The sequence below is a fragment of the Alligator sinensis genome, unplaced genomic scaffold (genome assembly GCF_000455745.1).
Source record: "Alligator sinensis unplaced genomic scaffold, ASM45574v1 scaffold730_1, whole genome shotgun sequence".
NCBI lineage: Eukaryota > Metazoa > Chordata > Crocodylia > Alligatoridae > Alligator > Alligator sinensis.
In genome coordinates this window covers 1,174,023-1,188,225 of record NW_005842027.1, presented here as the reverse complement: position 1 = coordinate 1,188,225, position 14,203 = coordinate 1,174,023, and the positions used below count along the sequence as shown (strand labels likewise).

At 42.4% G+C, this 14,203-nt stretch overlaps 1 protein-coding gene across 1 annotated transcript in view; it reads right to left on the bottom strand.

Moving 5' to 3' along the window:
- ERBB4 (erb-b2 receptor tyrosine kinase 4) overlaps positions 1-14,203 on the bottom strand; it is an 819,609-nt gene that overhangs the window by 347,096 nt on the left and 458,310 nt on the right. The gene's annotated exons all lie outside the window — the stretch shown is intronic.

Genomic DNA, 14,203 nt, shown 5'->3' with positions numbered 1-14,203 from the left:
CATGGCTGCCCTGCCTGGCCCCAGCTCCTGATTCTTTTCCAAAATAAATAAATAAATAAAAGCCCCAGACTCACTGGCTGCTGAAGCAGCCTTGGGGCTTTGGGGGGCTCGTGACAGAGATCCCCACACAGCACAGGGGGGCAGCAGGGATCACCCCTCTGCATGGCAACAGCCAGTGAGTGCCAGGCTTTTTTTTTTTCAAAGAGCTGGGAACTGGAGCCAGGTGGGGCAGCCACTGATGGGGTTAGGAGAGCAAGCTGGGCATAGGGCTGATTCAGCTGAATCGATTTGGGACAGTGATTCGAATCACCGAGTTGAATCACTGTCCCCCAAATTAGCCAAATCCAAGTCCAAAGCGAATACTAGCCACTTCAGACAGGTCTAATATATTCAAATTGTAGATCTTAAGACAAAATGCTATCATATGGATAAGAAAACCAAACTGTATATATTTAAGTATATTTTCAATACTATTTTAGGCCTTTAACACAAAGATTTACACTGGATGCCCTAAATGGAACCACATAGTTCCTTGTTAGTGATGGATGTCATACAAGAAACGGTACACCAAAACAACTGAATGCTGCAACAATAAATAAAAGCAATAAGATCACTCCTAAGAGGTGAAGGACTGTAACTAAAAACTAAATCTAAAGAAGGCCTTAGGCAGTTAAAATAAGGCTTAGGTGATCTTTAGCCACCTAAGTCCAAACTGAAATCCCTACTACAAATCCTTTCTACCCCCACTACTCAGCAGCTGCCTAAACTCACTAGGTACTTCCGTCAGGGTTGGTAACTGTCTGTAAATTTATGGACAGTCTATACAAAAAGGGTAAAAATGCCTGTTTGTGAAGTCCAAAAAAAATTGAACTGTCTAAAAAACTAAGAAACTTTGAGTTTGATTGAAGATCCATCACAGTTAGAGTGTCCAGACTGTGGAATACACTCCCTCCACAGGTGGTGCAATCGTCTACCCTGGAAATCTGCAAGAGGAGACTGGATGGTCACCTCACTGGGGCCACCTGACCCCAGTTGTCTTTCCTGCCTAGTGCAGGGGGGATGGACCCAATGATCTTGCGAGGTCCCTTCCAGTCCCTAACAATCTATGATTCATCAGAATAAGGCTGGGTGCAAGTACGGATGGTCAGACAAAGAAAAGCAGCACCACCTTGTGACTGAGTAGGAGTACAGCTTTGTGCCCTGCAGGAAGCTCTCCTTAAGGGATTTGTGGCCCATGGGAGACTCTATAGCAATCCCAACCCCCTTCCCTCCTCCCAACGACATGCTGATACTCTATCCCATTGGCTGTTGTCTGTCTGTAATGGATAACTTGTGGAACAACATATATGTTCCCTGAATATGCCCCTCACACTTAATCACCTAATGCCTAGTAGTTAGGGCATACCTGGAAGGTGGGAGGTGTGAGCTTGAATCCCACAAGCTAAGAAAGGAATTGAATTCAAGTCTTGCACTTCTTAAATGAGTTTTCTACCACTAAAAATTATCTAAAAGGTGAGCAGCCTCATTACAACTATTACCAGCTTATCCTCTTCTGCCTGTGGAAAAAAAAAATTGTAAGCACACTCTTTCAGGAATGAGTTCCTGGCTTTGGATCTCAAGTGGATGGAAGGGCCTCAGCCTTGCAGAGGGAAAGAATCTCAGACAGAACTCTCTGTTAAGTGTTTCCTATTGTCTACCTCTAGCTGATAACTACTCATGTACTGTACAGGAAGCCTAGGCATCTAACTCTAGGTGTTGGAATCCATTCCTCTAGGGACCAAGCTCCTAAAATTTAGGCATTGCACATATTTCTTAGATCTATCACTAAGTCATTTCTGCAGAAACTTGCTTAAAGCATTGTTAAAGTTCTGGACAGCATATAAGTTCACTTGACCTTATAACCAAACTGATCTGTCCTCATCTTTGATTCTTTTATTCCACATAAAGTATTGCTTAGAAAATGTATTAAGCAAATGTCTATTTGTTATCAGACCCAGGATCCCATGGGAGTCATTAGGAATCTTTCTGTTAATGTGTTAATTGTCCTACCTAGTAATAGAGGCAGATCCAGGGGGGTTCAGTAGTGCAGTTGCATCCGCCCCTTTGATTCTTGGTCCACCCAAAGTTTAAAACCAACTGTGTGGCAGTGGCAGCAGAATTTCTATTCAGGCAGCAGTGAAGAGTCACTTGACTTCATGGTTTATTATAATCTACCCAATTCCTTCTAAACTCTTCATTCTGCAAGTGGTAAGGACCCTTTCACCTTTTTAAATTGTTTTAGTGCTCCAATAATCAAGGTATCCTTTCTTCTGCAATTCCACTCTCTGTTAGGTGGTCCTGTCAATGTAATTCCTATTTTACAGCTCTGAAGACTATTTTTTACTCTAGCTAAAAACATTAAATCAGGTGTGGAAATAACTTCCAGTGAAGTACTGGATACACTATCAAGATGCTCAAGAAGGCTTGATTTTCTTTTATGAATCTGTAAGAGATGTGCATTTAATTCTAATAACTACAGTACTAAGAAAGCAACATATTTGAGTATTTTTTACTAGTTTGTTGTAATTTTCATACATAGTATGTAATATATCAAATGAATGCACATTCCAATAAAGTTACTTTTGTTTTTGCTTCAACCTTAAACTGAATAATATAGCCCTAGGTCCCTAGCATATTATCAAAGTTTCTAGTTTTTTTTTACCTGGAGAAAACATGCAGCTCCCTTTCCCAACCCCTAGGTCTGCAAGCATGGTAATACTGTGATATATAACATATATTTATCTGAACATAGTTTGGAAAAGTCAGTGGAGGAAAATATCTATGTCCCTCTGCTAAGGTTTTGGAACTTGGGATTCTAACTCAAAGAAAAAATGGGTTTTTATTCACCTGATGGCACATTTTTTAGCTTCAAATATGTTAACTGCCTGGAAGAAGACAATGATTTAAAGGGAGCAAGTTGTAAGGACTATATTCTCAAAAGCAACCTTCACTACTAATGCTTATAGTGTTGATGGCATTATTGATTATGCTGTATAGTAATTATACTGTATACACCAGCTACCTTGTTAAAAAGTCTCAAATCCTTGCTGCATTAGAGTTCATTTAAAGCAATTATGCCTGGAAACCATTGTTGCTGACATCATCAGCATATCATTTGCAGTCACATTGTGCCATCTGTTTATTTAGATCACAAACACCTTATAACTACATAATACAAACTCATTCTGGCTGACAGGAAGGGGACTCCATCTGGCATGAATAATGCAACTTTAATCAGTAATAATGATAATTATTATTAAGAGGCTACTTGAGTTTTGTGCAGAAAGCTAATAAATCTAAATTGATTTATAACTGTGGAAATTAGAAGTGAGGGTGAGACACAAACAGTAAACACAAGGAAAACTTTAACACAAGAGACAATCAGTAAGGGTTAGACTGAATTGATCTATGCCCTCATCAGCTAGGAAAGGAGAATGAACCTCCCTTCTCTTCCTAGATGGTCTACTAGAACATTTTTGATCCAGTTCTCAGAGTAAACAGGTATTGGGAATCTGTTTATTCCCATCCCATAGAGCAGGAAGGAAGAACATAGTCTATAGCCTATATATTTTATAGACAAACACTCCATCGAGCATAGGGCCCCTGATCGGTGAAATAGGAAGGCTGATAAATGACACTCAGGACAAAACTGAACTTCTGAATGAATACTTCACATCGGTATTCCACCAGTCCAAGGGTGTTAGCCTGCTTGACAGGATACAGGATGATCATGGTTTGGGTGACCACCCTCCCATAGTTGGCATAGATCTTGTGGGGGAGCACCTACAAAAGTTAAATATCTACAAGTCAGCAGGACCAGATGAACTACACCTGGGAGTGCTAAAAGAACTGGCTGATGTCATTGCATAGCCAATGGCAAAGTTATTTAAAGACTCGTGGCACTTAGGAGAGTTCCCAGAAGTTTGGAAGAAGGCCAACGTGGTTCCTATCTTTAAGAAAGGGAGAAAGTGGGATCTGGGAAAGTACAGGTCAATCAGTTTGACCTCAATCCCTGGTAAAATCTTGGAGAAAATTATCAAAGAATCCATTATAGACAAGCTAGCAGAAGGAAGTACTCTGAAAGATGGCCAACCTGGCTTTGTTATGGGCAGGTCCTGCCAGATCAACTTAATTTCCTTCTATGATCAAGTTACTTGCCACCTGGATGGGGGATATGAGTTTGATGTCATATACCTGAACTTCAAAAAGGCCTTTGACCTGACTCCCATGAAGTCCTCATGAAAAAATTGGGAAAATGTGGCCTTGACTGCTTTATGGTCTGGTAGCTAGGTAACTGGCTCCATGGTAGGACCCAGAGAGTATTGCTTGATAGAACTGAGTCATCATGGCAGAGAGTGACTAGTGGCATCCCTCAGGGTTTAGTATTCAGACCAGTGCTTTTCAACATGTTCATCAATGAGTTGGATTTGGGTATTAAAAGTGAACTAGCAAAGTTTGCTGATGACACCAAACTATGAGGGAGTGTGGTCACACTCAAAGACAGGCTGGCAATACAGGCTGACTTGGACAGACTCACAAGGTGGGCAGAACTCAACCTGATGTCGTTTAACACAGAGAAATGCAAAGTGCTCCATCTTGGGAGAAATAATCCACAACACACTTACAGGCTCAGCAGTGCTATGCTTGCTAGCACAACATCTTAACGAGACATGGATGTTGTGATAGACGACAAAATGAACATAAGCCACCAATGTGATGCCATAGCTGGCAGAGCTAATCAAACACTGGCACGCATCTACCAAGGTATCTCAAGCAAGGCTAAAGATGTCATCCTCCCTCTCTACTTGGCCTTGGTGAGACTGCAGCTGGAGTACTGCTTCTAGTTCTGGGCACTGCACTTCAGGAAGGATGTGGAGAAGCTTGAGAGAGTCCAAAGGAGGGCCATGCACATGGTTAGAGGCCTAGAGACCAGGTCATACAAGGAGAGGTGAAAGACTTGGGACTGTTCAGCCTGGAGAAGAGAAGATTCAGAGGGGACTTGATGGCAGCCTATAAGTATATCAGTGGCATACATCAGGGCCTGAGGGAGCATCTGTTCACCCAGGCCCCCCAGAGGAGGACAAGAAATAATGGGCACAAGCTGATTGAGGATCGTTTCAGGCAAGACATAAGGAAAAACGTATTTACTAGTCAAGTGCTGAGGGTTTGGAACAGCCCCCCCCCCCGAAGTGGTACTGTCATTCACCCTAGCACTCTTCAAAAAACATCTTGATGCCCATCCTGCTGGGGTCATTTGATGCCAGCCCTCTTTCTTGCCCAAGTGCAGGGGGGCTGGAACCAATGATCTGTAAGGTCCCTTCCAGCCCCTAACAACTATGAAACTATCATATCCTGCATTCACACTTGCCAGCAAGTTGTGGTGGCAAGATCATTTGTGGTAATGTTTGAAAAAGATGGAAGGAAGGAATTGTAATTTTTTTTTTGGGGGGGGGGGGGCATCTCTATGGAATAGCACCTCCTAAAGATGCTCCAAGATGGGGCTGAGTTAAGGGATGGTGCATAGTGGGCTACTCTAGCCCTAAGTCTGGAAAAGATGGTTATCAAGACAGCTAAAAATATCCTATAGCTGCATCTATTTTCTAACTTTTCTATAAATTTAGAAAACATGATTATTTATTAACTGTACATTCCTGAAGCAGAATGAGATGGCAATAGATTTATTCTTCCTTCTTTCTTGGACTTCTATTCCCTCCAAATGTATACAATGCATGCTGGGACTATCATGGCCACCTTGGTTTAAGGAGCTAAGTACAGACAGTCAAAAGCCTGAAGCTGAATCAATTCAATCTTCACAGGTTAGTCTATGCTGTATAGATTGAATTGATAAGCAAGTGAGGAGACATTCACTGTTGGTTCTGGGAAAGTAGCCAACATGCCTACAGTGGCCTAGGTAAGAAGCCAGAGGGCACTAGAGCACACTTCCGTTCTTGGCTGGAGCAAAAATCTTGGGTCAAGGCTAGCCTATCCACCCTGCAAGGTGGGGTTTGTGGGGGAGGTACAAAGCATCCTGCTATGCCGGGGAACTGTTGAGTTCACTTGAATCTGGAGGGGATCTGGGACAGGAGTTCAATAAACTGATTTAACCTAAATCAGTTAAGTCTGATACTACATCCATACAGGTCTATCTTAAACTGATTTCAGGCATTTTGAAAGTAGTTTATGCACACTGAACTTCCATTCTGTTACAGATTGGAATCAGTTTCCGATCACTTATACTGTTTTATGTATAATTTCTGTCCGTAGTCTGGAAGAACAGGAAACATTGCCCCACTTCTCTCTCCCCTCCTGGACAGGAGCGGGGAGAAGGAGCAGTGGGGCAATGCTTCTGCTCATAGCCCAGATCAAGGCTAGACCTTCCCTACTAGTCTATGGGTGTCTGTAGGTGTGTGGGACTGCCTGGTCTAACACTCTATAATTATAGCATGACAGAACAGACTCAATTAAATGAGTCTCCTGGAGTATACTAATTAGCAGCTTCAGCATCTCATGTAGTCAGTGTCCTCATGATTCAAAATAGTGGCAAGGGTGTTTTAACTAAAGCTTGTCAAACTGAGCTGCTCTAATTAAAGTGCCCCTACCACTGCCCCAGAGCATATGTGTAGACGCATTATGTAAAAATCAAAATCCTGCAAAATGAAGAAATGTCTAAAAGGGATCTCTCAAGAAAGGAGTAGTAACAAAGCCTGGAACAAAAAGGGATAGGACCTCCTTCCTGTTGCTTTAGCCACTGGGTCTTTGTGGACTATGGGATTACAAAATATTGAGCCCCACTACCATTAGAAGAAACTGAGGATGCTGTCCAACATCTTGCACAATAGAGTATTATTTGCAGGAGAAAAAACCTGTATCTGACAATTGATCAATCTGACAATTGATCTGTATCTGTATTGATCACCTTGAAGGGAAGGCAAAGAATAAGGATATATAATTTTATATGACTTCTAATTAAATCTAATTTCCAAAGAACAGCTTCATTTAGGATTATGTGCATTCTTTTTTGTCCAGGCAACCCCTGCAGAAATCTGATGGTTTTATTCCATGGCTTGATCTTTCCTTGGTCACCATTAATGCTATGAACTTTTCATTATTCAGGCTGGTGCAGGAAACCATATTCATACTCTTCCAGCATAAAACTTCTGTTGGGGATTCCAATACACAGTGTATTACCTCTGCTTTTCTAATCTAAAAGTGCTATCATAGATTCATAAATGTTAGGGACTGGAAGGGATGTAACAGAATCATCGGGTCCAGCCCCACTGTACTTGAACAGGAAAGACTGCTGGGGTCAGGTGACCTCAACAAAATTGACTTGTTTACCTTCTTGGAAGTTGAAAAGGTTACTTCACCTTTGTACCAGCCTGAAAACTGAGGGGGTTTTGCTTTGGTTCAAGACAGACTTCATCATTTCAAGCAGACTGGTGCAAAACTGCAAAAGATTAAGTCAGTGACAAGACAAGAAAAATGAAGTCCTCCTCTTAGCCATAAGCTAAGTGTAGCACAGACATGAGCACTGCTTCCACCACAGTTCCTTGTCAACAGTTACAGCTGCCTTAAGGATACCATGTTCTCTAAAGAAAGGGATAGCAGGATAATACAGTAGAACTGAGAGTAGCAATAGTTTCACTTTACATTAAGGTTCCATTTATAAATGGATTATTCAGGGCCGATAAATGATTAACAGATCCTACTAGCTTATTATATACATGTGCTATTAATAATTACAAACACACCAAGAATGAGCATTTTGACAGCTGTAAGTCATGACTATAAGTAAACATTTTGGCCTTTTTACTGTCAAAAAGAATGGATCAACAATTTAAACTTCCATTAATCATTTTTCAGTAATATATTAACTAGTTCATTATTAACAAAGGGTGAGTGCAGAAACTGACTATATGTGCAAATTTTGATGGCAAGGTTCAGAAGGATCCTGGTATAACTTGCTCTAAGTTCCCAGAAGTTTAAGATGATTCAGGTATACTATGTTTCTAGATTCCTCATATCTTTTTTTTTTTCATTATTTAAATGTGACACTGGTTTAAATAGGGCTCCATGTTGTTTTTCTAACAGCTAAAATTACTTAGTTTTATGTATGAAAAGATACATTTGATGGCAAAAATCAAAATATAATTCAAACAACTCAGCATAACATTACCAAGAATTAAAGATACTATTGTTATGATGAATTGTTCTGCCTTTATCAGCCTTTAATGCTTTCCATGTCCTTGTCTGACAATTCCTATTGTCACACATTTATTCATTCACATGCCTTTGTTAAGTAAAAATCATTTACATTTTTTACCAGCCCTATGCTAGTCTTCAGATCTCTTCTACTGATTTGAAAGTTAATTACCTAGTAAGAGAGACTCATGCTTTTCTGGATTTCTTCTCTTTGAGGCAGAAGAGGTGTGTCTCACAGGAGAGCGATAGGGAAAGTAAAACTTTTGGTAATAGAAAAGAAATCAACGTATGCTACTCATTTTCATTTTCACTAAAATAATTATAAGATACCAGACAGCTTCAAAGTAGCACCATCTAATTCTACAAGTTTAGGATCTGGCCCTGAGTCTTCTTAAATGTGACTGCTCCCAGGCCTAAATTCAGTCCCTTCTGCAAACACTAAATAAAGCCATTTGCACCAAGGACCTCCATGGGAATTCTGATGAATTCCACTCCTCACCCCACCTGATGGCAGAGTATGGTATATCCACATCTCTTCTGTGTACACTATGGCAGCCTGTATACCCACAGATACAGTTCATAGATGAACTAGTTATGTGACTTACCCTTTGTGGGCCATCAGAGATTTTTAGCCCAATAAAGATCACTTCTGGGCACTATGGCTAGGGACAGAAGTTACACGTAAACCACTTGAAGTGATCAGAAACTGGTTTAAACCTGTAACATAATAGAAGCTCAGTGAACATAAATAGTTTCAAAATGGCTGAAACTGGTTTAAGATAAGCCTGCTTGAATGTAGTATCAGATTTAAATGATTTGGCTCAAACCAGTTTATGAAGCTTTTGTCCCAGAGTCCTTCCTGGCTCCAGTTAAATCAGAGTCCCCCAGCATCCCAGCATGCCCACAGGTTGGGTTGTGCTGTCCACTCCTGAGAGCAGGGCTGGCCCTGTCCCTCTGCTCTCTAGCTGGAGCAGTGAGGGCTGGCTGGCAAGGATGCGGGGGAGGGGCCCAGCTGGGGATGCAGCCAAGTCTACGGGGGGGACTGCCCCCCAACCAGGCAAACACCAGCTAGTGTCTGGGGCCAGAGAGGGGGGTTAAACACACCTCCCCCCGCTCAAATTTACTGCTAGCTGCTACTGTGGACTACAAATCGCAGAGGCACCTGGAAACAGGAAGAGGAAGTGATGCGCAAACCTGCACAGTCCTGCTGCTGTAATTCTGGACTGCAAATCCTCAGGGGCAGCAGGAAGAGGAAGTGAACACACAGTTAAAGAGCCATGTACTAGTGTCCCCCTGGCTTCTGGCTACAGCCACTGCAGGCATGTGGCTGCATTTCCCGAATCAAAAGTAAATGTCTGTTCACTTCTGTTTCAATCTTAGACTAACCTGCAAAGACTGAATTGATTCAGCCTTGAGGTTTTTGACTTTCTGTACTTAGCCCATGAGGGAGTTCCTGAGGGTCCCTACATGGTCTGTCTGTGGACATCTCTCCTACTGGAGAATATGGTATCAAGAGTTTCACTTATTCAAACCTTTCATGCCATCCTCTCCTGCCTGGACCCCAGCAATACTTTAAAGAGAAAACTAAAATCTACCATGTAGCTCACTCTGTTTATCAACAATCTTCTTCTCAAGATAACTTAATAAAAAGTCACAAAGACCAGAAAGAGATTCAGACACAGACAACTGAAAAGAGATGTCAAGGGAAATATGTATTTGTAAGGGAAACAAACTGAGACATACACATTGAGAGATCAGCAGATAGAGAGATATACAGGGCTAAAGGAAAGAAAACCAGAGATAAAACTGAATCTGCATTCCAGAAAACAGTACACCTACTAACAATGGAAGATGCACTTTCATAAGTAATATACAATGGGGATAACTGAACCATATCATGTTAGTGTTGATTGTATTGCACAGAGAACTAGATGCACTTGTATTGAATTAACAAATTACAGAGTATCGGTAGATATGTCCCACAAGAGACAGGGTTGATCTTAAGAATGATTGACCACCAGAGGTAAGGGAATAGATGGAAAGTCAAGAAGAGCATATCAGCAGCCCTGAATTGGCACAGACCAGTGGATTCATATTTATCATTGACAGCATAGGACTGATAGGAAGTCACTATAATGCTCTTCTTCAGCTGCTATAAGAAATGTCCTTGGGCCATAGCAATGAGTAGAGAAAAGGAATTGGGGAGGTTGGGAGGAGAGTGGGAGATTAGAAGAAATACCAACCCTTTTTCCCACTCTGTAATAGATTCAATAGGCAAGATTGCATGATTTAATGTGTTAATAAGGAGTTTAGTCATCCTCTAAAATAAAAATCTCCACATATGACAGAGTCTAATTTTTTACTCTAATTAAGCAATTAAGAGATATTAATTATCACTGCTTATAGCTGTTAGCACAGAGCAATGTAAGTGAATTCCCCCCACTGTGGTGGAGAATTAGTTCCAATCGGCATCAAATGTGTTTCTAAACACACAAGTAGGGGTTCTAAGCAAATTGGAAAACCCAGGCAGAAGACTAAACGCTAGGTCAAGTTATACCTGTTACTTGGCAGATTCATCAGGAACAACAAACTCTTAGAAGTCTTTTGTTGTATTCATTATTGTTGAAAATATATTCCCCACTAGTAAACTATGCGTGACTGTGCACATTCATTCAAGCTAACACATTCAAGGCAACCAGGGCCTGGAGGGAAAGATTCTTCTTAACAGTAATATTGATATCAATTCAAAACAAAAGTTAGGAGCTTAAACTGAGACATAAGATAACTAAGTTCTGCCAAAGCTGCAATGTAGAAGATCCTGACTAACCTGCTGCTTAATCCCAGAAACCTTAGCCCAACTGACATGAGAGATTCTGATGTTAAAGTATCCTAAATGCCTGAAAGATCTATTTCTCTGTGTGCAGAGAAGTGCCTTAGTTTTTACTGCAGTACTGAGAAGCTGTGTACCAATCTCATGCCCAAGTTTGATCAGGATCCAGACACTAGACATTATTCTGCCTAGGCACCCTACATGGCTCAAATCAGTCAGACCTTCTGAGAACATGCCTATTGCCTAACATAACTGTCAAGTTTAGGCTTTAAACTAGTGGCAGCGAATGCTTTCTTTTTAAAAAACAACCAGCAGAACAGAGAGTGGTATTCCCAATTTGCATAATGGCAAAGGGCTTGAGTATTTGTCCAGAATCTCAGTTCTGTTCCCTCCTCAGACTAAAACGTTTTAAACCCATATTTCCCATTTATCAGGACACTGCCCTAACCACCAGCCACAGGCTAACTTCTGTGTATAGGGGTGTGGGGAGCAGGTCACTTTCCATCTCTCCTGTTGAATCTGTACATCTGTGAAATGTAGAGTTCAAGGTTCACTGGGTCAGAGAAAGGTAGTATAGGAGGACATGTCATTCTGTAGTCTAATTGCTAAGGTGTTCACATAGGATGAAAGGTGCTGGCTTGTGATCTCTGCTCTCACACCTGTTTCTGTACTCTATCCCTTAACTATATAATGTAAAATATAGAAACAGTCCTGGAGTAGGAGCAAGAACCCAGGACTAACCCACCTTAGATGAGTGACATAGTCACTAAGCTACAGAACCGTGCTCTCTTGCTCATGCTCTCTCTTTGATCCACTGTATCTTTAATTCTATTTTGCTCAGTTGTGGAGCTTCAACAGGCAAGTTGAAGAGTGATCCACTCCGAATTAGCTTACAGCTTGGTGGTTACATCATTATCCCAAGCAGTCAAAATGTTCAGTTTGACTGTCTCAGTTTGAGGAGTGTATGGAACACCTTCTAACCTCCTCTTACCACTAGGCTAAACTATATGAAAGGGCACATGTCCTTCCTTTCCAAAAGAGAAGATTGAACCCTGCTCAGTTCTTTAAAAGGAAGGGCATAGGCAGGAATCCTACCTTCAGGGGACAGTTCTAGTCTGTGTATCTCCAGTGGACTTTCCTGCAGGCCTGCACTGGGGCAGGACTTTCACCCTTATCATTAGCATGCCCTTTTGGCCAGTCGTAGGTGGTTCATGCTGAGCTTGCTGGCATTACACAGCTTCCTCTGTGATGCACTGACTGTTTTGGACCCCATTCTGAAGCTTTCTTCTCTCCATTGCATAGTGAAGCCTAAGTGCCTAACACTGGGTTCAGGATTCCACTCTGATGGCCAGTCACCTGGAAGTTAGACATCTCACAAGCAACTTTTCAGGATCTGAAATAGTTTAATGAATTTATCCCACCATCTTGCTCATACTTCAGGGAAAACGTTCTGAGATACCATGACAGATGCTTTTGTTTGAGACACCTGAGCCCAAAAAAGCAATAAAATAGAGGATCAAAATAGAATCTACTGAAATGTAACAATTATATACATGCAAGGACACCCTTTCCCTGTTTCCCCAGCCCATATTGAACAGGCTACGTAAATTTAAAAACACAAGTTTGGGTCCACATTAGTATCCTAAATACATTAAGATAATACTAGATGGTTTCCCTTAGCTGCAACAACAAGAATTAAGGGGGGAAAATAAACACACAGATGTTCTATTTTTTTAATGTATCCAGCTTGACAGACTTATTGCCAGAAGCATAATTATGGGTGAGAATTGGCAGCTACAGATACAAGTAGTTTCTTTGTCACTATGTATAATATTGTGGGAGAAACCTCAATGTCATTATAAGGATTTTACGAGACGATACCCAGCAAAATCAAAGGCACATTGACAAGTAAATGATGAGGCTGGTGGTATTCTTGTCCAAATTTCACACAAAAAACAATGAGTATAACTGTGTAATTGTGAGATAAGTCAAGATAACTTGTGTATGCTCCCAGAGTACAGCCAGAGCAGTAATCAAGGCATGATACAGGGGCATACGGTTTCCTTTGTTAAAGTAATATACTTAAAGACAGAAGAGAAGTTGAAAGAAGCTTTAATCACCAGGTTTGTGCTCCAAGAGTGGCTCTGACACCCCGTCGTGGTCATACAACCCTTGCCCTGCTCCAGCTGTAGAGTGCCCTCTCCTTCTTACTCCTCTGCCATGCCTTGATATAATTGTTTGATTGGAAGGGATGCTGTCCAGAGTGAGCCCCGGGTCTTTTAGATGCCAGCTAGCTCTTCCTGACTCCTGTCAATCTCCACCTTGCCCTTGCTAGGTGAGCCTTGATGGCCCATCAGTGCCCTTCCCCAGCACACCTGTTAGCCTTAAAGGCTAATCAAGGTCTCCAACAAGGGCTGTGAGAAATTTCACTGGCTGTTTTGATTCGACACTGTTTCGACTCATTCTGAGCTTGAAACAGTGAAATTGAATCGAAATGAAGGGCTTCAAAACATCCTCGAAACAAAAAGCCAGGAGCGAGGTGGTGAGAGACAGGGCAGAACCAGGGCTGTGCTCCCAGCACCAGCCAGGAAAACATCCCTGCCTCTCCCCGTCTCCCACTGTTGGGCTGTAGGAAGCCGATAACAGTGCAGGGGAAGGGAACTGAGCCTGAGCTCAGTTCCTCTCCCCAGTGTTGCGATCGGGTGGGGGGTACTGTAATAGGGTGGGGGGCAGAGAGTCAGCCCAGCTGGGCTGACTTCCCACCCAGCACTGCCATTTGGTTGGGGGTGGCACTCCTGGCACTGCCATTGGGCAGGGGGGCAGAGAGACAGCCCAACTGGTTTGATTCCCCACCACTGGAGCTGCCATCAGGCGGGAGGGCAGAAAGGCAACCCAGCTGTGCTGACTTCCCACCCAGTGCTGCCATTGGGTGGAGGGAAGAAAACCAGCCCAGCTGGGCTGACTCCACACACCCGATGCTGCCATCAGGGGGGGGGGGGGGGGGGGGGGGGGCCAGAGTCAGACCAACTGGGCTGACTCCCTACCCCTGGCACTGCGATTGGGCAGAGGGGTGGATAGACAGCCCAGCTAGGCTGACTTCCCCCCCCCGACACTGCCATCTCGGGGGGGGGG